Genomic DNA, 19237 nt, shown 5'->3' on the forward strand with positions numbered 1-19237 from the left:
ACACACGTTTACTTAATTATCTAAATGGGAACTTTCCATAGACTGTTACTTTTTATGTACAGGTAGTTATCTTATTAGTCTCAGTCAGTCAGTGAATCTTTTTTTTTCTTTCTTTTTGTTTTTGTCAGAGTTGTGTGACAGATAGTTTGCAGATACAAAAAAAAAAAAAAAAAAAAAAAAAATAGAAATGAGTGAAAAGTAGCCTACCATACGAATCCTACCTGTCTGTGACTTAAATTCTAAAAATAGCTCAATCCAAAACAAATATTTAATGGCAAACAGGTTGAAGATTAGCTGATAGGTTATAGGCTCATTAAATGATAAGATGTTTTCCCACAAAAGCAGTTTATTTAGCATTTAGCCTCTCCTGCATTGACATCTATTATTTGCCTTACAGTGGCTTTGTGGTTATAGTAAATACTATAGTTAAAATATTACAAGTGGTTCAATCCCATAAATAAAGCATATAAGGTCTTAAAAATTTAAATTACAGAAATAAAGTTTATTAACAATAAGAATCTAAAAGGATATTTAAGATATCTTTATTACTTCTAGAGTTGCATGCACGTCAATTATGAAAAAAAAAAAAAAACTTTTTGGCACTCAGACAGGTACATTCCATGCAATCTTTTCAACAGTATTCAGAATGTTCTGCATATATATCAATATATATCTCTTTTATAATTATATTATTATTATACACTGAACAAAATTATAAACATAATTTTATATTCACATTTTAGAGTGGCCTTTTATTGTGGCCAGCCTAAGGCACACCTGTGCAATAATCATGCTGTCTAATCAGCATCTTGATATGCCACAGCTGTGAGGTGGATGGATTATCTCAGCAAAGGAGAAGTACTCACTAACACAGATTTAGACAAATTTGTGAACAATATTTGAGAGAAATAGGCCTTTTGTGTATATAGAAAAAGTCTTTGAGTCTTTGATCTTTGAGTTCAGCTCATGATAAATGGGGGCAAAAACAAAAGTGTTGCGTTTCTAATTTTGTTCAGTCTATAATGTTATAAGATATATACATTGTTGAGGCTTGAATACAGTCAATGAAGAATATATATATATTCGATGGAGTTTGGCACTTTATATATAAATTCTTCATTGACTGTATTCAACCTACAACAATGTTTTGATCCCCATTGGTCTAATTTTGACATACTTAGAATGGTTTTGCAATGAAATTTGAAATATATATATATATATATATATATATATATATATATATATATATATATATATTGCAGATGATTATTACTGCATTCATTAAGCAAATCAAGGTTAATTGTCAATTACTTTTTGTTCACAGTTTAATGGCAGTCACTTCCATAATACACACAAAGCATCATGGGGCATATTAAAAAGGTGGATAAATCAGGTTAACCTGGGGAGACCAGCACCAAAATTCAAATACATAAAGTACCTGTTTTGAATTAATCAGGCTGTGACATATTGTCATAGATGATTTTTGGTGTTCTCCGCTGTTACAAATACTGTATGAATTGACGATATAATGATTAACTTTTTTAATAACAAGGTTATAACAAGCAGCACCACACAAGTGACAGAACTCAGTTTTGTTTGTCTGATTAAATGACAGATGTATGTTATTATTTGGGCAGGTTTTTTGTTGTTGTTGTTGTTGTTGTTTCTTCAAATGTCATCAAAAATCGTACTGACACAACATATTGTGTGAGCATACAAATCTGTTCTCCCTCAAGCTAATAAAATCGTATCTGTTTCATGAGTCATAATGCCCTCATGGCCTACAAGCTTCACTAAACAATGTCTGGGCTTGTGTACACACAGGATGGGAGAAAAAATTACTTTAATGCATTGTGATTCTTTCTTTAAAGTTATGAACCTATTCGGTGGTTATTTTTTCCACATATGCGTGATGGCACTTGAGTACAGTATAGACCGATGTAACTGGGTTTCTTTAGACCAGGGGGTTTCAGATGGGTCCTGGAAACCCCCAGGTGCTGCTTGAGAATGTGTGGAAATTTTTAGAGAAAAAAAGTGTTAACCAAAAGCTTCCGTTATTCCGTTATTAATTTAAATAAATAATGATATTATATATATTTTCTATTTAATAAAAGCTTAAGTGTAATAACAGTAAAAAAATAAAATGTGTGTATATATATATATATATATATATATATATATATATATATATATATATATATATATATATATATATATATATATATATATATATATATATATATAAAATTACAATTGCTTTATTTTTAATATCACAATTTTTCTCTGATCAATAATCATATTTTAGAAGGGAGTCCTTTGCAGAGGGATCACTGCGTTTGGGGGATTTTGGCTTTAAAAATGTTTAATAATTCCTGTCTTAGCCTATGATCTGTCCTGTGACAGATGTATTTCACTCAAATATACTTGGCCTCTATATTTTGTAACCGTTTATTGTGTGTGTGTCCTCTTTCAGTTGGAATCATTCTGTTTGTGTACTCGAACATCAAACTGACATTAGGAGCATCTGTTGTCTTGCAATGCAATGGGACGAGACAGAACGATGGACAGTTCCTCTTTGTCATTTTGTATAGAGTACTTCAGTGACTGCGAGAAACAATGGCTTGTCAATGTGAGTATCTTATGTCTAAAGAAAAAGACATTTGTAAGCAATCTACTGAGTAAAAATTTATAATTTATTAATAATTTATTTACTACCTGTGTCATTAGTAGCTTTCTGATTGAGTAAACAAATGTAAGACTAGTGTTGGTTGAAAACCCTTAAAGACGATCAAGTTTCTATTCTGCTTTTACCATTATCAATACTAAACAGTTATATTTCAGATATCTTGAGTGTCTGCTCTCCTGCCCCACTGGCAAAGTAAGTGTGAAATTGTTTGTGCTAAATGTTTTATAGCTTTTATGTTCTGCTAGGCCATCAAGCAAAATGTCATTGATATTTAGTAGCATAACTGAACTGACATTGCTTTGGTTTATGTTTGTTTTTATTTATTTTGCAGATCAATGAAAAGCAGCTGTGCTCTTGTAAGTAACTGATTTATACTATTTTCTAAACATGACTGCAGATCTTGACAGATGCTTCTTATTCTAAGAATTTTCTGTCTGAACACAAGAAAACATGCGTTCCTGTACAGTAGTTTAAAAAGAAGAGTAGGGTGCTAGTGAGAGAAATGACCATCTGGCTTTTGTTGTGGCCAGATATAGTGAATGTGAAAAGGAATGTAATAGTAAGTGAAGCAGCAAATCAAACAGGATATGACCCTTTGTAGATTAGTTTTTCTGCCAGATTTACACTACAGACTTTTTTAATCCATAAACATTGATGTCAGTTCTCATGATGTGAACTGTAATAAATGAGTCTTTAATAATTTTGTCTGTTTGGTTAGTGGGAAGGAACTAGGCAGATTGCATGGCACTTAGTGAGCGTAAAACACACGGCGTTACTGTGGCTAGGGTTTATTGTACTGCTGAAGCAAATTAACTGTATTACCAGGGCAAGTATTTTCTATAAACTGCTGCTGTGGAAGCAAAATGAAATGAAATGCTGTGCCAGTGAGTACGCAAATCTAATACATTACTAGTCAAATCCACTCAGCACCTGCCACTGCTTCAGATCTGGCCTTAAATATGAACGTGTGTTAATAAACAACTAATGTAGTAAAAATGTAGTACATCTACAATCTATCTGCTGATGAAGTACTCCTCATATTGACCTGGGAACTTCCCACTAGTCTGTACGGTGGCCATTGATTTATGCTGAGGTGTCCACTATCACTTTGTGTGAAGTGAATATGGCACTGCTGTAGATTTTAGCAGATTTGTGTCAAATGTCTGTTAGATGAAAACTTTATATGTGTCATAACTGATATGTTATAATATATGCTTGGCAATAAGAGGCACTGCATCCTCTTTGTAATGACTTCTGCCTTAAAGCATTTAAAACCCTGCTGTCCAGGTGAAGAATCGTCATTTATGTTAATAAAATGCTTTAAAAACATTTAGATCTATAGCTGATTGAGTTCTCTGTTGCTCAGACCATTGTTCAGCACTTAAGAAGAGAAGAGCAGCACTGTGAGGGTTGTGTTTGCTCAAGTCAATACCTCATTATGTCATCTGACAGATAGCTGAAGTGCACAGATATGAATATGGGGGGCCAACTGACCTTGAAGTGGTCTTTGAGGTCTCGCGCTCCTTCAACACCCTGTCAACACAAAACTCTCAGTGTCAATCAGTAGTCTATATCTGAACACTGAACTTAATCTCAGATGCAAAATTTCATACTCAAAGTTTAGCAATTTGATTTGTTTGTTTAATTGATTCGCCATGTTCTGTACACTAAAAGGACAGAGCAGACTAAAATCACCTGTTCTAATTTGACTGGCGGGTGGTTTCACAACATCCAGGATTCAGTCTATTGCACAGATGTTTCTGCTGGGAAACAGTAGCAACAGAACTGGTAACATATGCACTGTGATGTGTACCCGCATGCATGCTGTAGATCAGGGATCCTCAAATCTGGCCCACAAGATCCACTTTACTGCAGAGTTTAGCTCTAACCCTAATCAAACACACCTGAGCATGCTAATCAATGTCTTCAGGATCATAGGAAAATTACAGGTAGGTGAGTTTGATCAGGGTTGGAGCTAAACTCTGCAGGGCCCTCCAGGGCAAGATTTGAGGAACCCTGCTGTAGATCCATAAATAGAATATTAGTACCTTTAGTACTGAAGTTTTCAAACACCTCAAATTTGTCACACAACAGTTATAGAGATAAAAGTATACTATAGAAGAGTGCTGGGAATTTCATGTGGTTTCAGAGATTTCAGCTGTAAGTTAAAGAATCTCCACCTATGCAGCCAGTCATGTGACAGTAGGATGACCTCAGCTCAGAACAGGAAATCGCGCAAGAAAGAGTGAACTGTAATAACCCCATGGTCTGGTCGTCTGCTAGTTGCTAGCCACTCATATGCCAGAAAAACAATCACGCCACTTTTTCTCCACCCTTTTTTTATTCAACAGGAAAAGCCATCATCCATGATTGCTCTGTTGCCTTAAAAAGCTTTGGCATCCTTGATTTTCATACAGTCCAGACTTCACCTACTTCTTCACCACAAAAGGGCCCAGGGTTATTCTGTGGCTTCTGAGAAGTGTTGGTTAGTCTCACATAGCCATAAATCTCAAGAAATCTAATTCATTGCTTTATGTTGGTGTTTATTGATTTTTACCCTGAGCATGCAGTGCACCATCATTTTCTATTTTAAGTCTTTTTATTGGTATTTAAGACAACATAATTGACATTTAATGAAAAAACAAGAGACAACTGAGTGTAACAATTTAAACCATCCCATTCAAAACCAAAACCCCACACCTTAGATCAAGGAGCAGAAAGAAGAAGGTAATATTATAAATATTCCTTTCTCCAATATGTGTCTTTGTTATGCAGCTAAAGATTTCTTGCAAAACCATTAACTTGTTTGGCGTCTCTTGTGTCAACTTCGTGAAGCCATTTTCCACTGGTTTTGAATATAAAGTATATACAGTAGGTTATGAGTATACCTGCTTTGAATAACTACAAAATATTTTTTTCTTAATGATCACACAGGGAAATTGACATTTATTAAACAAAAATATACTTAGAAATTTTTTTCAAAATGTGTAATTGATATCTGTAAAATAAGTAAATTAGCCACTTTTGTTTCACGAGTTCACCCTTACATCTAATCTGTTCGCAAATAGTAAGCATATTTTGGCGTGCTGTCCTGGGGGAGGGCTCCGAGCCTGGAATATAGCCCGAACCCGAAGAACTCCCCCTGTCCCTAATGTGGGATAAAAACAGATTAGGAGTGAGGAGTTGGGGTGGAGGAGGGATGCCGGAAAACTGTCGCGGGATAGAGGTAAGAAGGCTGCATTTATATACACGTATTGTGCTAGTTAAGATGGTTAGCTAAACGAGTTGCACCTGAGCCAAATTGGTTGATTATCTGATCGTGCTCCTCCCGAACCTTGTTAATAAAACATCATTTAAATGACTGGGTTGCAAAAGTTCATGACATTTTGGATTTTGTCATAAAATGCTGTAGGCTATTATAGTAACAAATGTGTCTGGCATCATAGCCTAAATGTTTTTGAGAAGTCAACTAAATGAATGGTAAAAAATGCTTATAACATTTGATTACTCATTTCGCCGAAATCATGTATTTTTTTAAACTCCTCATATGTGTTAAAATTTTTCTCAGATCATGCTGACCGAAGGTTATTAAGAGCATTTGATTAACCTTGTTTAACAAATCCCTGAATTTAATGGCAAGGACATGGGTTTGATCTCTCCTTCTCTTCGCTCTAGCTTTGTTTTTGTTCTTTGTGGCTCTGTGGCTCATTATGTCTATCTGTCTGTTTCTGTTACTGATTTTTCTGCTTTATATTTTCTTCCCTCTGCTCTGTTTCTTTGCCGGTGTTTTTCATGCTTCTCGTGCTAGCAAAATAGTTTCTTGTCTTTTCTAGTTTCTTAATCTTAACCAGTCTTTTCTGTCAGTCTAGTTATTGTTTTGTTCACGGTCCTTTTTTCTAGTGCTGTGTTTACTGTCATGCCAGAACTCACCAGTCAATGAACTGCCCACCCTGAATCCGACTCTTGCTCCTGTCATTGGCCTTTGTATTATTCCCTGGCACTCTCTGCTGTATTGAACTCTCTAGCCTTGTTTGATATTCGTTTACCTCTGACTTTGGTCCTGACACATCCTGCATCTTTCTGACCTCCCTCTTCAGATTTGCACTTCTTTGAGTTGTTCCTGAGCCACCACTGAAATGTTATATTTAGCCTGTTCCTGTGCTTGGCCTTTAGAAATGTAGTGACAGTGAGACAAACAGGGAAAAGTCTCAGTGGACTTTATATCAACAGTTGAGAATTCTGTGTGAGCAAACACCACAATAAAAAAAAAAATCAAACACATTTGAATGTTCAAGAACTGTTCTGGTCACTTGCATGTTTTTTTTCTTATGACCAGCTGCAGCTGAGACATAGAGGAACACCACTTTTACACGTATACAATTTGTATAGTGGCTCCTTTCACAGTCCATTGGCAATGTGGGTTAGGTATGCAGGAAGACAGGAAGACTCATATATTTGACCCTTTTCTGCAGCCTTACAACAGCAAAGGACAAAGTTCCTCGTGACATGATATGTACAATATGGCATCTAAACTTTTCTATGGATCCTATTTGAAGTTCTTGATAATGCCTTCCAGATGATCAAACCAATGTAATATCAAGCAAGGAGCTCAAAACAGAGGAACTTCTTTGTTGTCCTACAAGAGAAATCAGTGTGCAGAGAGTGAGACTGTGATGTTTTCAGTGTTTGTATTTTGCAGATAACAGGATGTCTCTCTATCCTGCTTCTAGTCTTTTCTGAAAATAATTTTTTTGGGTTCAAAAATCTACAGTGTTTTTCAGAGTCACACACCATCTCCTGTTAGCTCACAAACGGGATGGGAGTGTATGATACTGATGGCATCACCACAGCACTTTTTGACTAGTCACACTGGCAGTCTTGCATCTAATATTGTTGGTTTCCCTTATTAAACAGAGCACTGTCATGGTAGGAATGGTGTTCTTTGTCAGGTTTTAGGTTTTAGATTTAGATTTTTTTTTTTTAGATTCAGGTCAACTATTAAAACTGTAAAATAGGCAGGCATATCTGTGCTGCAATGTTTAGCTCCAGTCCAAATTGAACACACCTGAACCAGTGAAACAAAGTCTCTGGGATTACCGGAAAATTCCAGGCAACAGGAAAAGTGTGTTTGGTCAGATCGGAGCGAAAATCCTCATTCTCCAGAAACATAATTAGACAATTTCCAAGAGGTACTTTCCAAGCACATGCACGACCAATATGAAAAAAACAATCACCGGGACAATGTGTTGTGGAATTTTCCACTCCTTTTATATAGCGATAGAACAACCTTTTGTTTACCAGTTCAGAATTTCACTGAAAGTACTGCTGACATCCTCCATTACTTCAGCAAATCACATTAACAGAAATCTAAATATTTAACACCTCACTGATTACGTTGACATGTATCTGGTTAGTGACTAATTACCATTTATACCTATAATATTTCAACAATTGAAGGGTTATAGTTTACCCAAAACTTCTAGCCTGCCCTACAACAACAGCTTTTCTCAGGGTTTGTGGGAACCCAAAGTGTTTTTATTATAAATTCTTAATCTAGTTTAGTTAATTTTTGATTCATGTTCACTTTATAATTGTCAATGTCTGCTTGATTTTTCAGTGCATATTTTTATGTTTATTCAGCTTTTTTGTTACATTTTTATTGTACTATTAATTTTAGTATTTTAATTTGCTAATGTTTGAATATTTAATTACGTTTAACACCATAAAATGCATTTACTGGTTCACCCAAAAATTCTTGTCAAAATCTTAATCCCCATGTTCTTGCACAGCCTGGGTGTATTTTCTTGAAGCATCGCTAGCCAAAATATTCTTAGTGGGAATATAGTAGTGGGAATGATTTTGTGGCCAATTTCTTGTGCAGGGCTTCATACGTTTAAATAAAGGTTTCATTCTTTTATTTGCTGTTAACTCCTAAAAACTCACTGCTGAGAAAACTGTTGTGCATTGTTGTGCAAAGTTGATCACAAAAAAAGAGAAAACATCTAAATTGACAACACGAGTGCTGCAAATACTCACACAAGTTGGTTGTGCTGTGTGTATTTGCAGTGCGTTTCTGTATTTGGTTGTGTTGTGAGTATTTGCAGAACATGTGCTATCAAACTGATGAAGATGTTTTCTTAATTTGCTGATGCTTTTTTTATTTGCATGTCTTTTCTTAAGTTGCACCACCTTGAGCTTTCTTGGCCACTGTACAAAACAGTATATTATAACAAAATTTAATTTACAAAAACATAAAAAAATCTATATTATATATAGATTATTATTATTATTATTATTATTATTATTATTATTATTATTATTATTATGATTGCTTGCTATCTTTTTGGAGGGCTTTCTTTTGTAAAAGTTACTTCCTTGGTTTTACATTTTACATTTTTTATGTTTTACACACTGAACAAAATTATAAACGCAACACTTTTGTTTTGCACCCATTTTTCATGAGCTGAACTCAAAGATCTAAGACTTTTTCTATGTACACAAAAGGCCTATTTCTCTCAAATATTGTTCACAAATCTGTCTAAATCTGTGTTAGTGAGCATTTCTTTGCCTAGATAGTCCATCCACTTCACAGGTGTGCCATATCAAGATGCTGATTAGACAGCATGATTATTGCACAGGTGTTTATTAGGCTGGCCACAATAAAAGCCACTCTAAAATGTGCAGTTTTATCACACAGCACAATGCCACGGATGTCGCAAGTTTTGAGGGAATGCGAGCATAAACTACACTTGAGTGTGAAGAGCTGCATGGGTCTCATACCTCATGAAGACTTTGCACTTAGCTCTCTTGCATGTCATCAGGGGCTGTTTCTTTTAAAGCAATATAATCAGTTGTCTGGTTTCCCAGAAATGTAACTAATGGCACATGAGGTGACCCCCTTACCAAGTATTGTCTTTGTTGATGTAACCAAACACACAGGAATTGTTTAAACACTTTCAAAATACAGTATATGTGGTTTGTCTTCCCTTTTCAGAAGGCTTACCAGCATCCATCACCAATATCAGTTCAGTACAGACACTTAAGTTGCTGTTTCTTATATTTAATTTCCTTCAAACAACACTTTGGCTGGGATCATATTGTTGGAAAGGAATGTGGGAGAGATTTGGCTAGTAACCAGCCTTTGAAATATCACCCTGGCAACTGCCTAGCCACACCCTCACAACTATCTAGAGTACCTGAGCAATAATAACCAACAGAGTTACACTGAAAATGAAGCAGAAGATTGGTATGCTATGGAAACTTGAGGTTTGGTCACTGCCAGCATTACGTTAACAACCAATTAGCAAGTTAGCAACATGACTCAGCAATATTTTAACACCCCAAATTCACAAAACCATGAGAGTTTTTTTTTATTTTGTCTACTCTGGATAGCAAGTGGCCTCTAAGCATCACAAATCTTCACAAACAGCAAGTAAGGCAAAATAACAGGAAACAAAAACAGTCAGAAGTGCTCATCAGGTGTCATGTTAAGTGGTGTCAGAAACTGCTATATCTAAAAGGAATTTGAGATGGCCAATAAAAGACATCTGAATCTGAATTGTATCCAAAACAAAAGCTTGTTCTTTCCCTGTAAACATGACAAATTGTGCTGAACTAACATCAGTTATCAGACATGTTGGGAAATAATAGACTCTAGTGGGACACATACTGTGATCTAGAGAGACCTTAGGCAAGTCTCATGTGTCATGGCTTTAAAGCTTGTTTACATTTCTGGAATTTCTTAGGTGACATGGCCTGACTTACAGAAAAATAAAGAAACTTTTTCCTTTGCTCCATTCTAAATCAAAAATGACCTGCCTGTAATTTTCAAGCAATCCTTTAGATTTTGGTTAGGGCTTTCAGTTATGTTTGATTGGGGATTGTGATAAACTCAGCAAGACATAGGCCCTCCAGGACTGGATTTGTCCTTCCTTCTTATTTGCAGGTAGTAGTATGTCATCCAGGTACTTTCTGAATACTGTAAATACTTATGAATACTGTAAATTTAGACATAATACTCTCCTAATGTTGCCTACTTTTTCTCACAGAAACTGGCACCATTCTGATATATAACATCAACTTTTCATTGCCTAATCAATTCCTTTCCACTGAAATAAGAAAAAATAAATGTGCCATGAATGTATGTGTTAATGGTTGTGTATATTATGAAATGGATTTTTCAGTCTCATTAATTTTTGACTTTGTCTGCTTAAGAAAAAAATAAAATGTGCCACCATCCAGCTATTTTCACATCACAAACATCAACCATAAGGTCATGCATATTTTGGAATATTGTCAGCATCTTCTTTTTACTGTCTGACTGAGGGATTACTCAGTATTGAGAGTGTTGCTGATGGAAGGGGTTAGTACTTACTGTCTACTCTACAGTTCAAGATGAAAGTGGTTTCTCTGTAAGCTTTTTGAACACCACTGAATTTTTTTTTTTTTTTTTGCTATTAATTATTGTTTTTGCAGTTACAAAACGTTTTGTTAAGCGGAATGGTGAAAGCCATCATTTACTCTGAAATGAGGCGACATTAACCACATAGAACAGATTTAGCATCACTACGCCGAAAATACATTTTCACTTGGCCTTTTATTATTTTTTTATACCCTTAGCTGCCGTTCACGTATGACTGATGCTAGTTTATGATGTTTTGCATTGTACTCACTGTGGCTTTACAGTATTGAGTTGGCTATTAGGAACTTATCCACTCAAATCTTCATTATGAAAGAAGTGTGGAATTAGAGGCAGGATTGAGAGGATATTGTGTATCAGCTAATCCTCAAATACTGTTAAACCGAGAGGACTGTAGTACTCCCTTGAGTGATTAAAGCTGATTAAATTGATTAAACTGTCAAGAGTTCACACACATTTGTACCCCATAGGGACTTTCTATTAACTTCTGTTGCTTTTATACTGAGCTAATGATATTATCTCTCTCCATACCTACCCCCAAACCTAATCACAGAAACATTTTGCATTTTTAGATGTTATTTTTAATCTGTTTTGTGGAGATGGCTGGTCCCCACAATGTAGCTGCTTTCAGGTTTTACTGTCTTTAAGACATTTGGTCCTACAATGTGAACACACACACACGTTTATTTATATAAATGGAAACATTCCATTGACTGATACCGATTTTTAGGTAGATATCAGAGATGGTTTTATTATTGAGAGATACCAAAGACATGCAACATATTATTCATAGCATTCTATGCAGTGATACATGCTATGTTTGTTAGCATTTCATTATAAATATACTATATTGTAATGATAATTATAATAAAAAGAACTGAAGATAAACCATATTGTCATAGTCGTGTGTTTAGTCAGGTTGAATCAATTAATGAAAGCAGTTTGATCTTCTGTGTATTCAGCTGCAGCAGCCATTTAGCAAAGATGCACATGTGAAAAATAGTAGCCTTTGCCAAATCGCGATAGCAGTTTAATTTAGATGACCCGTGCAGCCCTAGTCTTAAGAGAACGGGAACATTTGGGAAACAAATGATAAATAGGATCCAAGCAGCCGAATACAGTTAACCTGCAGCTGTCTGTCAAACAACAAAAGAAAAAGAGAGAATGTGTGTGTGTGTGTGTGTGTGAGAGAGAGATTTCTGCCTTAAGGCATTTAAAGCCCTGCTGTCTAGGTTCAAAATCTTTTGGGGAATTTCTGTTAATAAAATGAAAAACATTTTGATGTGTAGTTAATTGATTTCTCTACAGCTCAGGCATTGTAATTCAGAAGCTGAGAAGACAAGAGCAGCTCTGTCAGGGTGGTGTTGGCTGATGGCCCTTGATAGGGATAAGTGGCTCAAGTGTATAGCTCATTATGTTATCTGACAGACAGCTGTGCTCACAAATACACCCATGGTGGGTCAAACTCGAAGAACCAGTCTGCACAGATGTTTTTGATCAGATCATCAGCCTGCCAGGAAACAGTTCTGTTTACATGTTACCAGTAGCAACAGAAGAACATCAAAAACAAACAAAAAAATACTTTGTTGATGATTTTTAGTGGTGTGCACCACATATGCATGTTTTAGATATCATGTGTCAAAGAAATGTCACAGACCTTTAGTACTGAAACAAGTGTTCTTTTCTGATGTGTCACAAGAAGCCCGACTAAGATTCTATGTTTTATGATGCATGGAAAATATTCTGTAATACACCCCCTCCCCCTTCTCACCATTTTCCTTTGTCATCCATCATTTCCATGCACTCCACTTCCCTCTTTACAACAAATGGGCCTTACTTGTGTATTTGGGTAATTTTATTGTTTCCAAGAAGTGTTTATCACACACAGTGATCAGTCTCAAGACTTCAGATTGCTGAGCTATGTGTGTGTGTGTGTGTGTGCTGACTATTTATTTTACCCTTAGAGCTCAGTGCACCAATCTAGCTTCTTTAGTCCCATCATGTTATGAAAGACCATACAGGAAAAATAACTTTTATTAAATATTATTTTTGCTTATTTTCATTAGACTGATCTCGTCAGATTGTTAAGGTTATGCAGAGTATGCAGAATCATTTAATTTGATGGCACGTGTATGGATGTAGGTTTGATCTATCCTTTTCCCTTGCATTTGTTTTTGTTTTCTTTGCTCATGGCTCATTATCTCTCGGTTGTTTCTACTCAGTTCTTAATTCATTAATTCTCTTACACTCACAGAAGCCTTTATGTTTTGTGTAGTTTCTTAATTGTGTCTAGTTAACCAGTAAAATATGGGCTTAGTACTTAAAGAACTTACACTTTTGCAGTAGCTAGCATCATCACTGCTGAAGAGAAGGCCCAATTATCTAGTGAAGTGATTTACTTACTGCAGAGTTAACGAAAGTTGTCAAGAGCACTGTATTGTTTAAAGCAGATGTCATAACAAATGTCGGTACACTGGGAAGCTTTTAAAATTAGCAGTTCATTCATAAATTGATGCTACCTTGCCTTCACACTGTGGAGAAAACAATGAGCACAAATCTGAAAAGGGGCGGGGCTACATGAGATCTATTAAGAAATACAACAGTGAAATACATTCTAGGTGTAATTTTTGTTGGCAAGTAATCATTTTGAACGGTTGAAAAAAAAATGCAAACATTTCCTCTTTTTTGTAAGCCCAATATTTTGAAAACACAAAATGTTTCATGTCATCTCACCGTCGGTTAGGAATTACATCATTGTTTTGCTCATGCTCCTCTCCTCTGCCTAGTTAGTGCTGTGTTTACTCTGCTGCCCCGCTAGAACTCACCAATCAATGCAATGGCCACCAGACGCTGATCTTGCTGGGACTGTTGGCTGTATTGGACAGTCTAGTCGTGTTTGATCTCCGCTCACATATGGACTTTGGTCCTAATCTGCCGTGTCTTGGCCATCTGCTCCCTGGTTTGACCCTCTCATCTGTCTGACTCTCCTCTTGTCTCTACTTTGGACTGTCTCTTTGGCCCAGTCTTTGTCTGTTTGACCCCTTCAGCCCTTCTTCAAGCTGGCCCAGAACCAAGATGGCTCATCCTAATGTTTTGTAATTCTTTCTTTATTAGCATTTAACAAGTACTGATTTGCATTTTAGGTCTATTCTTTTTGCAAGACACAGAAAGAATCTGAGGTTGCATGCACCTCTGCTCTGGCGTAATAACGTGAAACTTTATAAGTGCCATTGTATACAGTATCAATGTATCAGTTTGTGACAGATTTACTTATTGGTCAAACTTTAAAAGAAATTCTCTTATATTGTAAGTAATTTTGCTTATAGCTCGGACTTGTTTCTTCAGTCCTTCATTTAAACAAAATTGGCTAATTTTACTTGTACTTATTTTACATATATTAATGACATATGTTTTTATGTTTTTATTAAGTACGTTAAATAAATTTCAATTTTGTCACTTTTCCTTGAATTGTATTAGTGAACATTAAGAAAATACATCTTTTGTATATTTACTCAGAGGGGGTGTACTCATTTTAGCTCTGCACTGTAACTGGAGAACACCACTCTCGCATGTCTTTTTCCTCATGCAATTTTTTATAGCTCCTTTCCAACAACATCCTGTCTGATGTGTGTTAGGGAAGCAGGAAGAGTTAGTCATACATTTGACCTTTTCTGCAACTTTGCAACAATAAAAGCCAAAGATCCTCCTGGCATAAACTGTACAATATGGTATTTCCTCTTTTATAGATGCCTTAATGAGTTCCTTCCACATCAGTCAAAACATAGAAATAGAAAGTGTTTTCAAAAACAAAGTAGCCTACGAAAGTAGCCTACGACAAATACAGGGCCTTCTCAAAAAATTAGCATATTGTGATAAAAGTTCATTATTTTCCGTAATGTAATGATAAAAATTAAACTTTCATATATTTTAGATTCATTGCACACCAACTGAAATATTTCAGGTCTTTTATTGTTTTAATACTGATGATTTTGGCATACAGCTCATGCATACAGCTCATGAAAACCCAAAATTCCTATCTCAAAAAAAATTAGCATATCATGAAAAGGTTCTCTAAACGAGCTATTAACCTAATCATCTGAATCAACTAATTAACTCTAAACACCTGCAAAAGATTCCTGAGGCTTTTAAAAACTCCCAGCCTGGTTAATTTCTCAAAACCGCAATCATGGGTAAGACTGCCGACCTGACTGCTGTCCAGAAGGCCATCATTGACACCCTCAAGCGAGAGGGTAAGACACAGAAAGAAATTTCTGAACGAATAGGCTGTTCCCAGAGTGCTGTATCAAGGCACCTCAGTGGGAAGTCTGTGGGTAGGAAAAAGTGTGGCAAAAAACGCTGTACAATGAGAAGAGGTGATCGGACCCTGAGGAAGATTGTGGAGAAGGACCGATTCCAGACCTTGGGGGACCTGCGGAAGCAGTGGACTGAGTCTGGAGTAGAAACATCCAGAGCCACCGTGCACAGGCGTGTGCTTTTGAACCAGAAACAGCGGCAGAAGCGCCTGACCTGGGCTACAGAGAAGCAGCACTGGACTGTTGCTCAGTGGTCCAAAGTACTTTTTTCGGATGAAAGCAAATTTTGCATGTCATTAGGAAATCAAGGTGCCAGAGTCTGGAGGAAGACTGGGGAGAAGGAAATGCCAAAATGCCTGAAGTCCAGTGTCAAGTACCCACAGTCAGTGATGGTCTGGGGGGTGCCATGTCAGCTGCTGGTGTTGGTCCACTGTGTTTTATCAAGGGCAGGGTCAATGCAGCTAGCTATCAGGAGAGTTTGGAGCACTTCATGCTTCCATCTGCTGAAAAGCTTTATGGAGATGAAGATTTCGTTTTTCAGCACGACCTGGCACCTGCTCACAGTGCCAAAACCACTGGTAAATGGTTTACTGACCATGGTATTACTGTGCTCAATTGGCCTGCCAACTCTCCTGACCTGAACCCCATAGAGAATCTGTGGGATATTGTGAAGAGAAAGTTGAGAGACGCAAGACCCAACACTCTGGATGAGCTTAAGGCCGCTATCGAAGCATCCTGGGCCTCCATAACACCTCAGCAGTGCCACAGGCTGATTGCCTCCATGCCACGCCGCATTGAAGCAGTCATTTCTGCAAAAGGATTCCCGACCAAGTATTGACTGCATAACTGAACATAATTATTTGAAGGTTGACTTTTTTTGTATTAAAAAACACTTTTCTTTTATTGGTCGGATGAAATATGCACATTTTTTGAGATAGGAATTTTTGGGTTTTCATGAGCTGTATGCCAAAATCATCAGTATTAAAACAATAAAAGACCTGAAATATTTCAGTTGGTGTGCAATGAATCTAAAACATATGAAAGTTTAATTTTTATCATTACATTATGGAAAATAATGAACTTTTATCACAATATGCTAATTTTTTGAGAAGGACCTGTAAATTGGGTTTACGGTCGTTTCAGCGCAAAACTTGGAATTTAACAATATGAACGTGAGCGGTGGCTATACGATCAAATCTAACGTCTGGTCTCAGCTCCTGTACGCAAGTTTTTGAGTTACCTGTACTTGCTCGCAGCATAGTACGGTGGAGAATTTATTTATTTATTTATTTTTTTATACAGGGCTTTAGCTTATATGCGCGAATCGCATCGTAAACAAGAACATGAGGATTCAGTCATGAGGTTTTGGTAATTCAGATCTTGTGTGTGAGAAGAAGTTCTGTGAATAAGTCTATAAAAGGAATAAAATAAATAGCATCACACAAAATATATAATAGGCTATAATATAATTAACAGATTAACAAAAGGAAAAAACGCTGTGAAACAAACAAGTGGGGCTACGCTCGTGATACTCCTAATGCATTTTATTTATTTTCTTTATTTGATTTATTCCATCTGATCACACAGGCTCCTCACGCACACACAAACAACATAGTTCTACCATTGCCTGACATTTCAGCCATTCATCATCAAACTAAAATGCAGTCGACCAAACAAAAGTTAGCTACACTGTTTATTTTAAAAGGTCCAATATTAAATTTGCTTGACATTTGTATACTGTTTTTAATGAATGCCACTATAGCCTAACTTGTGTTTTATTTTATAGTTTAATATATAATTGTATAACGACTTATTTTTCATTCTTGTTCTGTTCTGAATACCGTTAATTTTAAATATTTGTTGTAGAGTGAGGGGAACTAAATAACCTGTTTATATTTACCAGTATTTTAATATACATATAAATTACATTTCAATTTTTGTAATTTCAGGAGTGATGATATTACTGCGCCGAGGTCGAAGTGCTGCGAAGTGCTCTTCCGCCCTACATTATAGTTATAATTTCTTATTCGCTTAGAAAATTGCCACGTTTTATTTTGTGCCACCATACTTACTCGTGTAACTACTCAATGTAACCGTCTTTAAATAGGGAAAACGTGGATGTTTTTGGTTGCTTCTAATTTAATCTCCGTTTGGATCCTAAGGAATGAATGGTGCTAAGCTAAATGCTAACATAGTGGTGCCGCGCTACAGCGATTAAGTGCATGCACTGAGACAGGAGAGGTACGTATCAACTCGTCTAAGTTGAGGGAAGAACATAGTGAAACATAGTGACATTTATCAACGTGCGATCAGTACGATGAGATTTGCGGCATACGAACATACGAATGTTTCATGAATCACATGTGAACTCTGTGGTAAATTGATTTGAGCTCAGATAAGATAATGGTCGTAGAGCGCCCTCAGGCGACCGCGTTAATTTTACATCAGAATGAATGCGCTACCTACAGGTGATTTACGAACATTTTAAATTAGCCACCAAGCGCGACGCTACTCCGCATTGGATTGTGGGAAATAGTGCTTCAGCGAGTGTACACTGTACATCGGTTGTACACTCGAAATCAGAATGATTTGTGGGTAAAAAGTAGTGAACGAATCAGTACCGCCGCTCCCCCCAAAAAACCCTTGCGCCATTCCCCCATCCGCGATCGCGAACGCTCGCACCTCATGTTTGGTTGGTGCCCTAAGTAGTTGATGTTTTGGGCTTATTTTTCATGTTTGATGGATGAGCAATCCGGCGCAGAGAAAAGAAAACGAAAAAAAAAAAAGGCATAAAGTTGGGTTGACGTTGGACGTTCGATATTCACAAATTTAGGGACCGTCTCTAAAGTTACATGCGATATTGGTATACACTTTTCTAACGTCAATAGCATTTGAGGAGAATGACTTACAGTCATAAAAACAACTGTAATTGTTCATCTAGGTGTCAACTATAATGCACACCTTTTACATTTTTTAAATTTATTAAAATAAACTAAATCATATGTAAATTATGCTACTTTTTCCCAACCGAATGTGCTCAAACGCAAATTTTTAGATTAATATGTTTTTAGTATGTAGATTATGCTAATTTTTCTAATATTATTTGTGACTTACCAGGTTCCCTTACGGAAATTAGCCATGGTTTTAACAATAACACCAAAAATCATCGTTCTTGTAGCCATGGTAACTGCAAATTAACCATGGTTTTGTTACTTCAAATAATAATTTACAAAGAAGTATTAATATACTGTAATATTTTGTTGTTATTGTTGTTGCTGCTATAAGAACAGACCTAAGCCATCAATAGCCTTTAAAATGACTTAAAATGCATTATATAAAAAACAATGAGGCAATAATGATTGGTTAATAACACTGTTAAAATACACAATGTATTTTTTATATGTTATTTTTGTATGTTATGACAAATACCTGCAAAGGGTAGACCATGTAATTGCTGCTGCTACACTTACAGGACGATCAAATCCTTGTTTAGGCTATTGGCCAAAGATTTCATTCAAATATTCACTTAATCTTTCATTTTTGGCCATCTTTTTGTAATAGATGACACAGTCTTTATAATTTCTTCAAAAAAAAACAAAAAACAAAAAAAAAAAACATGTGGACATCACAACCCTTACAAAAATAAACCATGGTTTTATCATAATAAAACTACTTAATTTTCTTTTTCAAGATTTCTGAATAAAATAAATTTCTATAAAATAAATTAGTGTCATAATAAAGTTATAGCCATAGGTAAATGTCGAGAGCTACATTTGTAATTTGTAAATAATAACATTTATTAATTTATTTACTTTTTTT

The 19237-nt window shown here is 35.9% G+C and overlaps 1 long non-coding RNA gene across 2 annotated transcripts in view; it reads left to right on the forward strand.

Moving 5' to 3' along the window:
- The window catches only part of LOC109056195, a 117853-nt gene that overhangs the window by 83867 nt on the left and 14749 nt on the right, over positions 1-19237 (forward strand). For both annotated transcript variants that reach the window (XR_006156694.1, XR_006156695.1), the window contains exons 4-6: positions 2474-2629; positions 2842-2878; positions 3018-3042. This is a non-coding gene — a long non-coding RNA (uncharacterized LOC109056195). The remainder of the gene's footprint in view (positions 1-2473; positions 2630-2841; positions 2879-3017; positions 3043-19237) is intronic.

This window comes from Cyprinus carpio, chromosome B16, assembly GCF_018340385.1.
Source record: "Cyprinus carpio isolate SPL01 chromosome B16, ASM1834038v1, whole genome shotgun sequence".
In the NCBI taxonomy this organism is placed as follows: Eukaryota; Metazoa; Chordata; class Actinopteri; order Cypriniformes; family Cyprinidae; genus Cyprinus; species Cyprinus carpio.